Raw genomic sequence first — 14939 nt, 5'->3', positions numbered from 1 at the left:
TGGACATGAAAAAGCAATAGATGTGAGTGAATACATATCTGTTATTATAATATGTTGTGGGTAGTTTCTGTCCCTCATTTAGGGAGGGATTTTAGTTGTTTTATAGCATATGTTTATTTTATTTTGTTTCGGGTGTGGGGAGAAGGTTATTTATATTTTTACAGGTTTTCTGTTTTTCTTGCGACATGACTTAGAATTATGAAAAACTGACTAGATGTTGGATATATTTTGTAAAAGTAATTTGTTTCCAGTAAGTTAAAGTTGCTTCATCTTGCTTGGATATGCTCTGAAGAATGGTTCATCCCACTTTCTTAATATGAAACAGTTGTTGACTAGTTCTCTAAATAATAAAATCTTATACTGTCATTTCACAAAATGTTTCGTGGTTCTCCCAGTGAGGAATAATGCTAGTTAGTTCATCTTTATAGTTTTAGCCACTATGAAATATCTTTTTTTTTTTTAATTTATTTTGCTCATTATGCTTTTTTTCTGTTCAGTTTAACAAAAAAAAAAAAAAAAAAATGGGCTGTTCCCTACAGGAGACCTCAGAAAGGGCCAGGGTGGAGGCATGGCCACACTGGCCGAGGCACCTTCATCTCAGGGTTTGTGCCTTGTGGTCAGTTCCACATCTTTTATGCCTCTGGCCTTTTCCTATGTAACACTAGCCCTAAAAAACACAGGATAAAGTAGAGACAGGCCAGTATCAGAGAGCAGAGAGTGAGGGGGAGGAAGATCTGCCACCAAAATGGAAGGATGGCAGAAGTGTGTGTGCCTTCCGTCCCGTGGGCCTTGTGTTGTAATTAGTTTCTCTTCAGCCACATTTTCCCACTGGGAATTGACCACTGTGTGGTGCTTTTGATTTGAAGCTTTCTGCCATTGTTCGTTGCCTCTGATACCAGACCCAGTGGGTTCATTTTTCCTTTTGTTCCAGTTACCCAGTTATATTGTTATGCTGACTAACTCCCACCAAGGCCTTGCGTTACCAAAGGATAACTATTTGAGGAGCTGTGCATCTGGTCTCTTCTAGGGGGAGGTAGCTTGCCATTAGGAAAAGCAGGTGGGCTGCAGAATCAGACATACCTAATTCACTCACACCCACTGGTTTACTAGTGGACATGAGCTGGTTACTTTACCTCTCTGATCCTCTGATTTCCTGATTTATCAAATAAGAATAGTAATAGTAGTAGCCTCTTAGGATTCTTGCAAAAATTATAAGAAACAATTTGTTAAATTACATAGTACGTAGTAAATTCTCAGTAAATAATGGTGCTGCTATGCCAGAATCTTCAAATTTTTATCATGTGACCTGCTTTTGATAAGAAAAATCAAAAGTATTCAGATCTTCATGTTCACTCCATTGTTTAGTCATTTAGTCAAATATTTATACATATTGTTTCTTTTATCAATAAGTTTCTACTTTTCTTTACTTGTCCAGAAGTTTTCTGTTATCCAGAGAGAAAACATCTGGATATTGAAGATCTTAAGCCATTTATTAGATCCCCCCCATTTAATGAAAATGTCAGGGTCCAATTTTTATGAAGTACAGAGTGTCCACTCTTTTTGCTGATCAGTTAATAAATCAGTGCATTTTAGAAAGTTTAGAAATACCTTTGATATGTGCGTGTCTCTTTCTTTGCTGATCGTAGTTGGCAGAGACTGTTTTTAATGGAGTGAGCTTTACAGAACGAACATCTTCCATTTTATACTCTCCTTATTCCCCACCCCCCCCATTATTTTTTTCAAGATAATGGTTAACATGTTCTGTTCATCTCCTTGATTTTGAAATAATGAAAGATGATTTTAAAGTTTTGGGAAATGGTCTGAATGTGCTCTGGGAAAAAAAAACTGCTTTTTGGTAAAGGAAAGATGGGCAGAAGAAAAGATGACCTTTTTACAGTGTGTGTTGCTCAATCAATCTTAGACCCTGTGGTAGGCAGCCTCTAAATGTTCATGCCGTGTGTGATTCCTCTCCTCGTGAAGGCTGGGCATTTCGACTCACTTCTGTCTAATAGAATATGGCAGAAGAGGTGGGAAATCACCTCTCAGGTAGGTTATTAGAAGTCTGTGGCTTCTATCTTGTGCATTCTCTCTCTTGAATTACTCACTTTGTGTGGAGCCACCTGCCTTGTCAAAAGGTAGCCCTGTGGAGTGGCTCATGTAGAGGGAACCAAGGGAGTCTGTCAACAACCACGTGAATGAGCCTGGAAACAGAGAACTGCGGCCTCACGAGGGACCCAGAGCCAGTCCTAACCCATAGAAAGAGTAAATGTTTGTCGTTTTAAGCCACTGAGTTTTGAGGTGACTTGCAATGCACGTGAAATAACTAATATAGTCTATATTTAATCATTAGAGATGATGAAACTCTGTCTTCTTAAATGCAGACTACCTGGTTTATGCTTTACCATAGTCACCATCCATTTGGGTTAGGGAACGTTACTGCGTAATTGGTTTGTTTTCAGTGTTTGAGAGATATCAAGCTGTTAAATTTGATTTTGTTTATACTTGATTTAATTTATATTACATGATTCATCCACTGAAGTAAATGTAAAACATTGTATTTTTAGTAAATATCACTGTATTAAGGAAAGTTAATCAAGAATTTTCTTTAAGGCTGTCACATATATACATATATATATATGTATTTATATTCATTTGATACCACGATTATATACATATATTTATAAGTAATCTCAAGAGGGAGGAGATATCCAGCCTAGTCATAATCCTTGTGATATACTTGTAAATAACTATTATGGCTAAACCAAATAGAATATATTTATCATATATAATATATAAAGCATACTTATACAAATAACTAGGGATAAAATAGAAAATATATTACATATAGAACAGTCATGCATAAGTGGCATATTATGGCACAAAATTTTTACTATAGGTAGGAAATTTCTGTTACTGTGGCAACAGTAAATTGTCTAATAAATGTATGCCACGAGATGGAAATCAAAATACGGAAGAGTTCATTGGATCACTTCTTTCTTCTAGTTTTATTTTCTCTGAGCAATTACTATATTTAACTTTAATCAAGCCTAGGATAGGTTTATGTTGAAGGCTGTTAGCAATATATCTGTTTCAATCTCATTTGTGATACCCACTTTTCTTGCATACGGCTCAACAGCATTGTAAGAACAGATGAATCATTTGGTTTCTGGCTCATTTTGGCATGAGAGAGGTTACCTAGACTGTAGAACACACGTCTTTCACTAGCCATGTGCTGCCTCTTCTCTTCCTGTGGGAAAGGTGAGCTGTGGGGAAGTCTGCAGACCTTGCATCTTAGCTGCAGTCACTAAGACTCTGTACATGTTGCAATGAACCGTAGATTGTATCAAAGTTCCTTTGGTTTTGCAACAGAAACAAATATTGCAACCAAAAATGAGCTCAGGAGAAGCTAAAGGGCAGGAAACTCTATACTTGGGCTCTCCAGTACTGTGGCTGCTGACCACATGTGCTATTTAAATTTCAATTGATTAAAATGAACTAAAATTAAAACTTAAAATTGAAGCTAGTCACGTTTCAGGTGCTCAGTAGCCATGTGTGGCTAGTGACTCCCATGTTGGACAGCCCAGAATCATCACAGAAAGTTATATCTGGCAGCACAACTTTAGATAAGCTTGCCTGGAAGCCTTTGCTTGAGTTGATGTATCCAACCATTTCCTCCATTCTTCCATTGCTCCATTTGTGATCCAAGTTGTGAGAGATAATTTGATTGGCCTGACTTAAGTCATTTGCCTACCCCTTGTCTATGCCGGGGTGGGAGACAGTTTCCTGTAAAGGAAGCCTCTGGCAACCCCCTTGGAGCCACCAGGGGACCTGAGTTCAGAACCTCCGCAGCTGCAGAGAGTGGCAGAGGAGCATGCAGCACTGTTGGTGGACACTGCGTGGCCCAAAATGGGCAAGTCATTTTAAAAAGTAAGGTACTTTGTTTCATGCAGTATATAACAATATATTCTTTGGAAGTTAAAAAATATATAATAATGCTTCAGATACTTGATGTAAGAAGTATACGTAGGGCTTCCCTGGTGGCGCAGTGGTTGAGAGTCTGCCTGCTGATGCAGGGGACACAGGTTCGTGCCCCGGTCCGGGAAGATCCCATATGCCGTGGAGCGGCTGGGACCGTGAACCATGGCCGCTGAGCCTGGGCGTCCGGAGCCTGTGCTCTCCAACGGGAGAGGCCACAACAGTGAGAGGCCCGCGTACCGCAAAAAAAAAAAAAAAGTATATATAAACATTTAAAAATAAAGTTTTGTTCTTAATCTGTCTCTCTAACAGTGAATGGGATAATAGTCAAGAAAACTTTCTAGAATAAATATTAATGAAAGCTATATCGCAAAGGTTTTAATTTGTTGCTAGTCAGCTTAATTTGCTCTGGAAAAAAAAATGTTTGATGTACAATTTTTCTTTCTGTGCCCCAGTTCTTTAAAAGTCTTTAAGATTTTGCTAAGTGCTCCTTTAGCATAAGCCAAGCAGAGCTCAAGCCGATGTATTTTAGGTAGGTTCTGCTGGGGTTTAGCCAGTCAGGTTTTCCTTCTCATTTATTCCTGTCTTGTTTTGTTTCTGTGTGTGTGTGTGTGTGTGTGTGTGTGAGAGAGAGAGAGAGAGTGTGTGTGTGTGTGTGTGTGTGTGTGTGTGTGAGAGTGTGTGTGTGTGCGTGTGTGTGTGTGTTCTCTTATTGTTTTGCAACATGGTAAAAAGTAAAAAGCCTCAGGAAACAAAGTATTACAACACTTTAAACATTGGTCACAAATTGAAGAATAGATATTTTTATGCTTTTTTATGATTGTGACATGATCTATTATGAGACCAGTAATCATGCCATGTTTGTTCAATAGCACACTTCTCTTTCTTTGTAAAAGTGAGAGGAAGTCAGTTTTGTAAAGCATCTAGCCCAGATCTGTCAAGAAAGCTCTTGCCTAAAGCCCTCTGACAGAGTTCCACAGTAATCAGTTGAAACAGGCATTTTAATCCAAAGTTAACATTTTACTGTAATGTTTCCTCCACAATTCAAGGAAAATACAACCTTAAGTGGAACATCCTATTTATGAGAGGGGATTTAGAAATAAATCAAAAGCGATGTTTACTTAAGAAGTAAGAGTCAGAGATCACTTCTAATTGTATCAACAAAATGCCCTGAATGCAGTATCTATATAACTTTTCAACTTAAAGTATTTGTTGTAAGCATCCCCCTTTATTAGCATGGCTTCTTTCTCCATGAAGTCATAAGAGGAGGGAAACACAAAGGCTAAAAGGAAACCCAGAAACAAAAACAAAAAAACTTGGAATTTTCTACCTTGTACATATTACTAAAACATAATTTATAATCCAAAACTATAAATTATGTTCAGTTATTTACATATTACATTGTAATTGATTGTGAAATGTCAAAGCTTGCTTTAAATTATTTAAATACATGTAAATATGCAGAAGGAAAATAGCATCTGTACTTGGCTTAATCAGGTTAGAACTTTGGTCTGGGAGGAAAAGAGTGGCAGTCCCAGATTGTTGCCAGCAGGGAATACAGAGGAGTGGGAGGAGACCAGATAGTTTTCCTTTCTTGTCTTCTCTGCAAAGACAGGCTTTCTGTGTTTAAGCCACTGCTGATATAGAGGTTGCTACTTTAAGCTTATTTTAATAAAAGTGCTATAATCCCAGGAGGGGATTACCTTGCCTGGGGCGGGGTTGGGGGGATGGTTCTTGATGCCTTCTCAAAATGATAGATTAAAATGATGGAAATTTTTTTAAAAGGAATATGATATTTCAAATATATTTTCATTCTGTCTAAATAATACATAGAGATGAAAACATTTTGTTACATGATTAAAACAGTTTTACCACTTGAGTTAGCACCCATTTTCATTTTTTCATTATAATAGAGCCCCAGTTTTATTCCCTATGCGATGGCAAACACTCCGCAAGAAGTGCAGCCTTGAGAAAACTGGCCCCCAGGTTTTGTGGTTGACTTCTAATGGTATCAAGGAAGTGGTTAGATCAAAGTAATAAAATTAAAGCTCTTTTTAAAGAGGCTGGCTTTAATAAAGTGGACAGTGAAAATGTTAAAGATCTGTTAGCATTCATAGCGAATTCCTGACTACCAAAGAACTCACTCCCGTGTTCATTTGTTAATGCTCATCCTTGATGCTCATTTGTTTGAAGAAGCAGAATCTTGAAACTCAATGCAAAATCATTAAAAGAATATACAGAACATGCATATGAAATCATGGCTATTTTAGGTAAGCTTGGTCACGATATGAGTAGAAGTGTTAAATTTTTAAATGCAGCTCCACTGAAAGGAATCAGGGCTCTGGGAAAGTGACTGATTCAAGGTCTGGGGAGGAGATGTTCAAGTTGAGCTTAGAACATTTTTGTGATACCAAGTAACAAGTTATCAAAGACTATTAAGGTCATGTCAGTAGGACCCTAGAGCCAATCTAAGTAAGTTCCCACTGACCAAAGATGGGGTAGTTTGAGCATCAGTAAAGATTAAAAACTGCAGTGGAGTCTAATACTTCAACTGTGTTAAAAGTTGTCAGTTTTGTGGTGGTTTCAAAGATTAAAAATTTCTTGGTCATCTTTGGAGGATGCCAGGGAACCGCCTTTTGATCTTGAAAACTCATTTTTGTATTATTGATAGGTCACATGCAAGAGATATGACAGACACCATTTTGAGTGTTTTCATCCTGTTAGTTTGTCTGTGGCTTCAGACAGTGGTTCAGAGCTACCTGCTTCCCAAATCTGAGTGCCAAAAAGAGAATAGATTTGCACGTGAACAAACCCCAGGCATTTGCAGGTCTGCTTGCTCGTCATCAGCACGCTGTTGTTGACCTCCACGCTCATCAGGTGGCAGCAGTGACTCTCGCTCTTCCTCCTGTCACGACCCAACTTACCTCTTAACTCACCTCCTACCATCTATCTTATTAGCCCAGTACCCTCATGGTTGTACCCTAGATTTCAGCATCATCAGTAATGGCTCCATTCTGAATCTAGATCCCTGCATGTCACTCTGCAACATCCTAACTTTCCAGTTCTTTTTGGATCTCATCGAATCATCACGTCCATGGACATTTTCACTCTCAGCCAAGTCCTTCCTCTCCTCATCCAGTTTAGATTTCATGGTCTTTTGTGGCATGACTTACTTACAAATGACCTTAACTACCTTTGCACCCACCTCATAGGGGAATTATAAGGATTAAATGAGCTAATTAAATACCTATGAAGTGCTTAGGACAGTTGACCTGGTATTATTACATAGTGTCTGCACAGTACATGTCAACTATTGCTATGACCTAGCTCGTCTTTTCTTGTACTTGTCTCGTGAAGCTCCAGCTTACATGCCTGCTCTGTGCCTGCCCCCAGTCGGCTAGGAGTTTCTAGAAAAAAACATGCTAGTCATCTCATGGCCACAAATCTCCAGTGTGTAATTGGTTTTGCCCAGCAGTCTTGCCATTACTTCCCTAGTGTGTTTGCTTTCTACTCTCCAAAATGTGTGTTCAGATCTCTTTGCTTAATCCATCTACACTTGCAGACATTTTTGGTACAGATAACAGGAAACCGCATTTCAGGAGGCCTAAACAATAAGAAAATACAGTGTAATATCACAGGAAGTCACAGCATAGGGCAGTCTCCGGATTGGTAAGTTCAGCAGCTTAGTGACGTCTTTCTGCTGTGCCATCTTTAGTTTGATGATTCTGCCCTTGCTGGCTTCCATTATGGTCACAAGGTGGCTGTCATTGCTCCAGGTGTCACATGTAGACATGGAAGCATACTGGGAGAAGGCCTGTTTATTCCTGGGAGTCTTTATTTCAGTGAGGAAAGTCTTTCCTAGAAGACCCCTACAGACTTGACTTCACTGGAAGAAGGCTGGGGGAGTAGTGGTGGGGGTAGGTGTCCAGCAGAGCACCACCTTCCTCCTGCATTTCTGCTACCTCACTCACTTCAGTGGGCACTTCTCAGCGTCTTGCTGACTCCTCTGCTCCTTTCTATCTAAACAGTCTCCCTAGGTGACATCCAGGCCCCTGGCTTTGAATGCCATCTGTATGATAGTGATTATTAATGAACATTAGACTGCATATCCAGTCACATGCTCGACTGCTCCATTTATGTATGTAAAAGACACCCCACACTTAACATGGCCAGAGTACACCCCTGCTGCCTCCTTTTTCCCAGTGTCAGTAAACGGCACTGCTTACTAATTACACTCTAACCAGAAATGTAGGCATTAGATTGATTTCCTTTTCTCCCTACATCCATTTTACTGGCAGTTTTGGACACTCACTGCAAATCCCTCCCCCTCTCCCTGCCTATGCTACCCTAGTTCAGTCCAAGCTGCTATCATACCTCACTCGGAGGACAGCAGTAGTCTCCAACTGGGCACCCCACTTTGATCTTGCCCCTACAGTCTGTTCTCTGCCAGCCTTACAAAGGATCTTTTAAAACACAAATCGAATTATGTCACTTTCCACTCAAAATGCTCCGGTGTCTTTACATAACACATAGAGTAAGATGTAAAACTACACTGCGTCTGTGTGATCTGAACCCTGCTTGTCCAACTTCACTTCTGCCACTTCCCTCACAGCCTTCTTGCCATAGCAACAGTGGCCTCCTTCTCTTCCTCAGTGCTGAGCTTGGCTTCCCCTTAGGGCCCTTGCATGGCTGATCTCATCACTGGGTATTCTGTCTGATCATGTCGCTGCCCTGTTAGCGTTCAGACGTGAGCCTCCCCAACCACCCAATCTAAATTAGTCATCTTATGATTATCTCAGAACCTTTTTCCCGGCCTTAAATTCTCTTCGTAACACTCACCACAACCTCAGTTCTTTCTTGTCCATGTGCTTGTTTATTGCTCTTGTTCTTCCCTTTCTTTATGTAAGATGTAAGCTTTGTAAGATCTAGGACGGCCTATCTGGTTCACTACTGTTTGTTCAGCACCTGAGACAGCGTCTGGCACATACTGGGTCACTTGACCAATAAATTAAGAGATTGAACGAATGGATTTTACCTGGGAAAAGCAGAACAAATAAACTCCCATCCAGCTTCATCTAACTATTTTTGAAAGAGAGAGAAAAACAAAACTCCTGGTATGTCACTGTATCATTCATGATATTGGAAAGCACACAGTAGAAATTGACTTTGGCTACCCTACATGAAGAGGAAATTTATTGCAAGGTTCCCAGAATCAATAGCTGGCTAGAGAATAAGGCTTAGAGCCCAAACTAGACCTTAGGAGCCCTGGAAACACACAGTCTGCACCATTGCAAGAACACAATACAAGAATCACCGGGTTGGCACATCGCTGCCCCTGCATTGCCTGTAAGCATAGAAAGTCTCCATGTTACAAGATCACCCATTCAGGACTCCTAGTCCTGAGAAATAACATCCAGTGGACCAAACGTGACTCGGATGCCTGCCCTGCTGTTCCAGGGCAGAGAGAAGGAGGATCTTGGTCTCCACTGGAGGGATTCTTTACTGTCCCAGGTTGAATACAGCAGGGTGTATGTGGGGGAGTGTTCTCCAAAAGCAAGACCAGGATTTTAATGGGGGCAGTGGGTGTTGGGCAGCCGAAACATGACAGACATCGAAAGCATGTGGGTAGTTGTTCTGAAATTTCTCTTTGAGCCTGTTGGAGCCCTGCCACAAGTAGTGAACATCTACCTACCTCCTCCATCTTCGTGGCTCATAATGACCATAGCTTGTCCTCAAACCCAAATCTTCACTAGTGATTGATGTTCCCACACCACTGTTTTCAGAAGATGCTCCCAGATGCCCCGTGGCTTTCTGTCATCCTCACAGTAGTCCATAGGTCCTTCCAGGCCCAGGGGACCTATGGGATCTGGGCCTGCTCCAGCCATTCTGGTCTCCCTGTGCTGCTCTGTGAGTCAGACATGGTCCCCACAAGACCTGTGCAGTATCCACTCCTTGGTTCCTTTTGTTCTTGGCTCTAGTGTCACCTCCTCCGAGCCCCTCCTTGGCCATCCTGTCTAAACTGTATACACCCCACACCCTGATACACTCTACTCTCCAACTAACAGTATGTATTTATTTGCTTATTGTGGGCTTCCCCACAGGAGTGTCAGCTCCTGGGAGCCGGGGTTTGTTTAGTTCACAGCTGTATCCATCTGCCCAGAACAGGAAGCTGCAATAACTACTTGAATGAGTGAATAAATGTGTCATTTTGGAAATGAGTTCCAAAAGAGGAATTCCAAAATGGTCCTGAATAACAAGTATACAGCGTTTGGGGTGACTATTCTGAAATGGTGCATATTCACTTGGTTATGTAAATTCTGTTGCCTCATTAAAAATGAATCATCTCCTACCTCACGTTTTATAGCAGTGGGTCAGCAGAACCCACGGAATCAGAATCTCCTTGATGACAGAGCCAAAGCAAAAAGCCTTAGAAAACAACTGGCATTTTCTGAGCATTCCCACATTAGCAAGGGAAGAGTCCGTGTCCAAGATGCTTCCTCTTCCTAGTAATGTGGCTTTGGCACGCTGTTTCTGCTTATTACTCCGATGGATCTTCATGAGGATTCATGGGCCACCACAGAACGCCTTTTTCTGGTAGATGATGAAGTGACTCAACAGTAGTTGTTTTTTGTGGAAGCAAAACATGCTCTGAATTTACTGCCCCTGGAAAGGGTTAAATTACTTGTATTTTAGCAGGAGCCTTGTGAGTTATTGTGAAAACTGACAGAAATACAGCTGATTCAGCTTCCGTTCATACTTCTCGTATTTGGTAGTACTGTGGGGTACCTGCCAAGAGTGTCACGGGAGTGTATGACCTCCTGATACCATGGTCCCTTAGTGTTAACATTGCAACCCAGGAGAGCTGAGGCTTCCCAGATCCTGGAGAACTTCTTGGGGACACAGGCAGGAAGTGGCTTGAGAGGCTTTTACCAGGTGGTTGGCTCTTTGTCTCCTTGTACTGTGCTCTTCAAAATTAGTGTAGCACTTTTATTCCTATTACAGTGTCATATTACTGTTGCAGAACAGTTTTGAAATACAACCAGGGAAAATGAATAAAAAATGATCATTATCTATCAGCTGATCCCACAGAGACAACTTTCTAGATACATTTGATATATGTATATGCCTACTTATATTATGTACCTACTTATATATACCATACCTTTTATCAAGCAGCTTACAAACTTATTTCATAAGTTGCTCTTTACTGTCTTACCACATAGTAGATAAGAATCAGGCAGAGGTAGGTTTGGATCCTATTTCTACAACCTAACTTTGTGACTTTGGGCAAGTTACTAAAACTCTGTGAGTCTCAGAGCAGGGCCCAACTAGGAGTCAGGGCTCCATGCTGGAAGCTCTTGGGATGGACACTAGTGTAAGTTTGAATAGAGTCTCAGACCTGTGTGACTTTGAATACATTAGGGTGGCTGTCAGAGTGGAATGATTTTAATTCCACTGGGGACAACCCTATTTTTAGTTCTACTGTTTAATTTCTCCAATCATCAAGACAGTATCTAGAGATGGCACTTTAGTGATCCTGAGCTCAAATCCCTATTGGAACTAAGCAGGTTGTGTGATCTATAGAAGCAGGCCTGGTGTAAGAAAATCAACCAACAGAAATACAGCACACTGTCTTCACTTCTACCTAACTCTAAGCTAATATTGGAATTTAGTATTCAGAATTAATAATAGATGAATTGAAATAAATTCTCTCTAGTACTTCTTTTTGTATTTGGAACTTAAAATATCTGATGCCTTTTCTTCCACACCAGGTCTCAGTGGCACATCTTGTCTCTCGAGTTGCAGGATGCAATGCTATAGTGAACCTTGCTTCCCTAATGAGCTAATTGCTTTATTTCATAATAGAAAATAGCTGTTCATAAGCAGAAGTACTTCCAAACTGGACTAGAATGTTGGCATAAAAATAATTTCTGTTTGGAGTAACTATTCCTGAGATGGTTGTAGAAGTCTGAGATTCCACATCAATCATATTCAGTTTTTTGTGTCGTATTGCACTGCAGTTCAGTAACTTCCATTTGTACGGCTCGTTGCTCACACTATCAGTATTAATTGACAAAGGCAAACTGAACAGGTCACATCATTTTTATAAAGGTTGAAATTATATACCTGGAGCCAGTGAAGGGTCAGTTACCTTTAATTCCATAAAGTAAAAATATAGTTCAAACTATCAGTCTTTGATTTCTGCAAACTGAATGCAGCATATGAAAGTGGGCCAGATAATTTCTTACCAAACAGGTTTCCTAAAGATAAAGTTTTGGTAAGAATGAGCAAATTAAATCACATATTTGTGTAACTGTTTAAGAATGTCCCTTTTGACAAGTAGGGTTAGGGAAACTGGATTTCTGCCCGCAAAAGAGTGAAGTTGGACCCTTACCTTATACTATATACAAAAATTACCTAGAAATGGATCAAATACCTTAATGTAAGAGTTGAAAGTACAAAACTTAGAAGAAAACAGTGGAAAAACTTATGACGTTGGATTTGGCAATTATTTCTTGGCCGTGACACCAAAAGCAAAGGCAACAAAAGAAAAAATAGATAAATTGGATTTCATCAAAATTAAAAACTTGCATGCCTCAAAGGATACTGTCAACAGTGAAAAAGCAACCCATGAATTGGGAGAAAATATTTGCAAGTCATGTATCTGATAAGGAATTGATATCCAGAATATATAAAGAACTCCTTCAACTCAACCACAGCAGAACAACCCAATTAAAAAGAAGATATACAAATGGCCAATAAGCACATGAAAAGATGCTCAGTATCACTAGTTGTTAGGGAAATGCAAATCAAAAACCACAATGAGATTCCACTTCACACCCATTAGGATGGCTACCATCAATAAACAAACACAAAGTAACAAGTGTTGGTAAGAATGTGGAGAAGTTAGAACACTTGTGCCCTATTGGTGGGAGTATAAAATGGTGAAGCTGCTATGGAAAATAGTGTGGCTGTTTCTCAAAAAAATTAAACATGCATTTACTGTATGTTCCAGCAATTCCACTTCTGGGTATCTACTCAAAAGAATTGAAAGCAGGGTCTTGAAGAGATGTTTGTGTACACGTATTCATAGCAGTATTATTCCTTATAGCCAAAGATGGAAGCAGCCCAAGTGTTCCTCAGTAGATGAAAGAATAAACAAAACATATTCATGTAATGGAGTACTATTCAGCCTTACAAAGGAATGGAGTTCTGACACATACCTTCTGCCCATCATACAGAAGGACAAATACTGTATGATTGCACTTACATGAGGTTCCTAGAGTAGATAGCTTGTGATGTCAACCAAAAAAGCCAAATCTTGGATGCAGTGTTAGTTGGTGAGCCAAGTTGAGGACTTTTTCTTGGATCCTATGATGCAGTGTTTTCAACAGAACAGAAAGGTCTCTTCAGCACCAAGCCTCTCACACTCACATCATGCCCTGCAGCAGACAGTTAGGTTTGCATCCATTTCATCCATCAAAGCTTAGAGTTCAGTGCCATTCAGCTCTGTTTCATGGTGTTAGTTTCATGACTGTTCCTTTGTTAAATATTTATAAAATCTTTATTCCTGGAGAATCATTCCATAAACAAAATAGTATGATGAATCGGCTTAAGTGGACTTGCAAAATATTGAGTTTCCTTTGAATAAAAAGTGCAGCACTAACAATGACTGTTGAGGGTCACATTTGTTGATTTCGACCAATCTACATTAAACTTTTCACAGAACACAACAGAGAATCATTTCCTAACATGTGCTTATCATGAATACTATATCCGTAAGTACTTTAGTCTCATGAAAATCCTCATCAGCTCCATGAGTAAATATAGCTATCTGGGTTGTATTATTTATATCTCTGTTCTAATCAGCTGCCATTGGAAACACTGTAAATAACTTGTCTGTCCCATATAGCTTGTTCCGTAAGTTTTCAGACCTATCTTTACTACACTGAGCAACATCATTGTTTACAGTTAGATTTAAATTTGTCAGTGCTTCATTTTTTCACACGTGTTTGTTGCCACATTGTGTAAAATACCTTTAAACTTACCATCTATAACTGCTTGGGCTGTGTGAGCAGTAAGTAACTGCAATTTACAGAAGCAGTACTCATTTAATGTTCAAAAACAATCCCTACTGAAAATGTCAATCCTTTTGAGGTTTATTTTTGTTTCTTTTTTTTTTCTAATCACCTATATTTTCAAAACATGGTCATCGTTCTCAACATGGTTGCTTAATAATAGCATCATAAGCTATGTTCTTCCAATGCTGGCGTGCTTTATTTGTTGAACATGTAGGAATGTACTTAATTATTGAAGGGAAATATGCTTTCTTGAAACTTGTCTCCCCCCCACTTTTGGTTGAGATGTGAATAAGAGTATATTTTGCCTGCCTTTTAATGTTGCTTAAAGAAAATCAAAACTTCTCAGTCTGTAGTACTGGAGTAGCAGGAAGTGGTGGAGGCTGTGGCAGACTCGAGTGCACTGCATCTAAAAGGTGCAGCTGCAGTTAACTTCCAGGTACAAGTTAGCTTTTATATGAAATTACCCATCCAGTTTATAAATGTTGGTAACTAGTGCAGAAAAAAAAAAAAGTTTAAACTTTATGGGCCAGAGAAACACAGTGAGCTTGTTCCGATGTTTGGCCATCAGTTTGCTTTTTGTCTTCTGAACCTTCGCAGTCAGCTTTTCCTTGGCCTCCTGGGCAGTCCAGCCGCCACTTTAAGGATAAGACTTATAAGATTTAGGATTTGCAGCTATTTTCATATTCTTATTGGTAGAAATTGAAGCTCCGAGTCAGAATATTACCTGCTTTTTGTCCAGCTTTCTATTTAATGAGATCCCCGTCTCTTCACTCAAAGATATTGGGGTGAGCAGATAGATGGATCTAATGGATTAATGCATCAGGGGATGATTAGTACTTGCACGGAAAAATAAAACCCCAGGACAAAGCCTATTTTCATGAG

General features: G+C 39.8%; 1 protein-coding gene across 2 annotated transcripts in view; it reads left to right on the top strand.

The window, feature by feature from the left end:
• AUH (AU RNA binding methylglutaconyl-CoA hydratase) overlaps positions 1-14939 on the top strand; it is a 162225-nt gene that overhangs the window by 136787 nt on the left and 10499 nt on the right. The gene's annotated exons all lie outside the window — the stretch shown is intronic.

The sequence above is a fragment of the Aethalodelphis obliquidens genome, unplaced genomic scaffold (assembly GCF_003676395.1).
Source record: "Aethalodelphis obliquidens isolate GAN/ISIS:26980383/991018 unplaced genomic scaffold, ASM367639v1 scaffold74, whole genome shotgun sequence".
In the NCBI taxonomy this organism is placed as follows: domain Eukaryota; kingdom Metazoa; phylum Chordata; class Mammalia; order Artiodactyla; family Delphinidae; genus Aethalodelphis; species Aethalodelphis obliquidens.
Note: the sequence above shows the minus strand (reverse complement) of the source record. Positions and strands in the feature narration are given on the sequence as shown.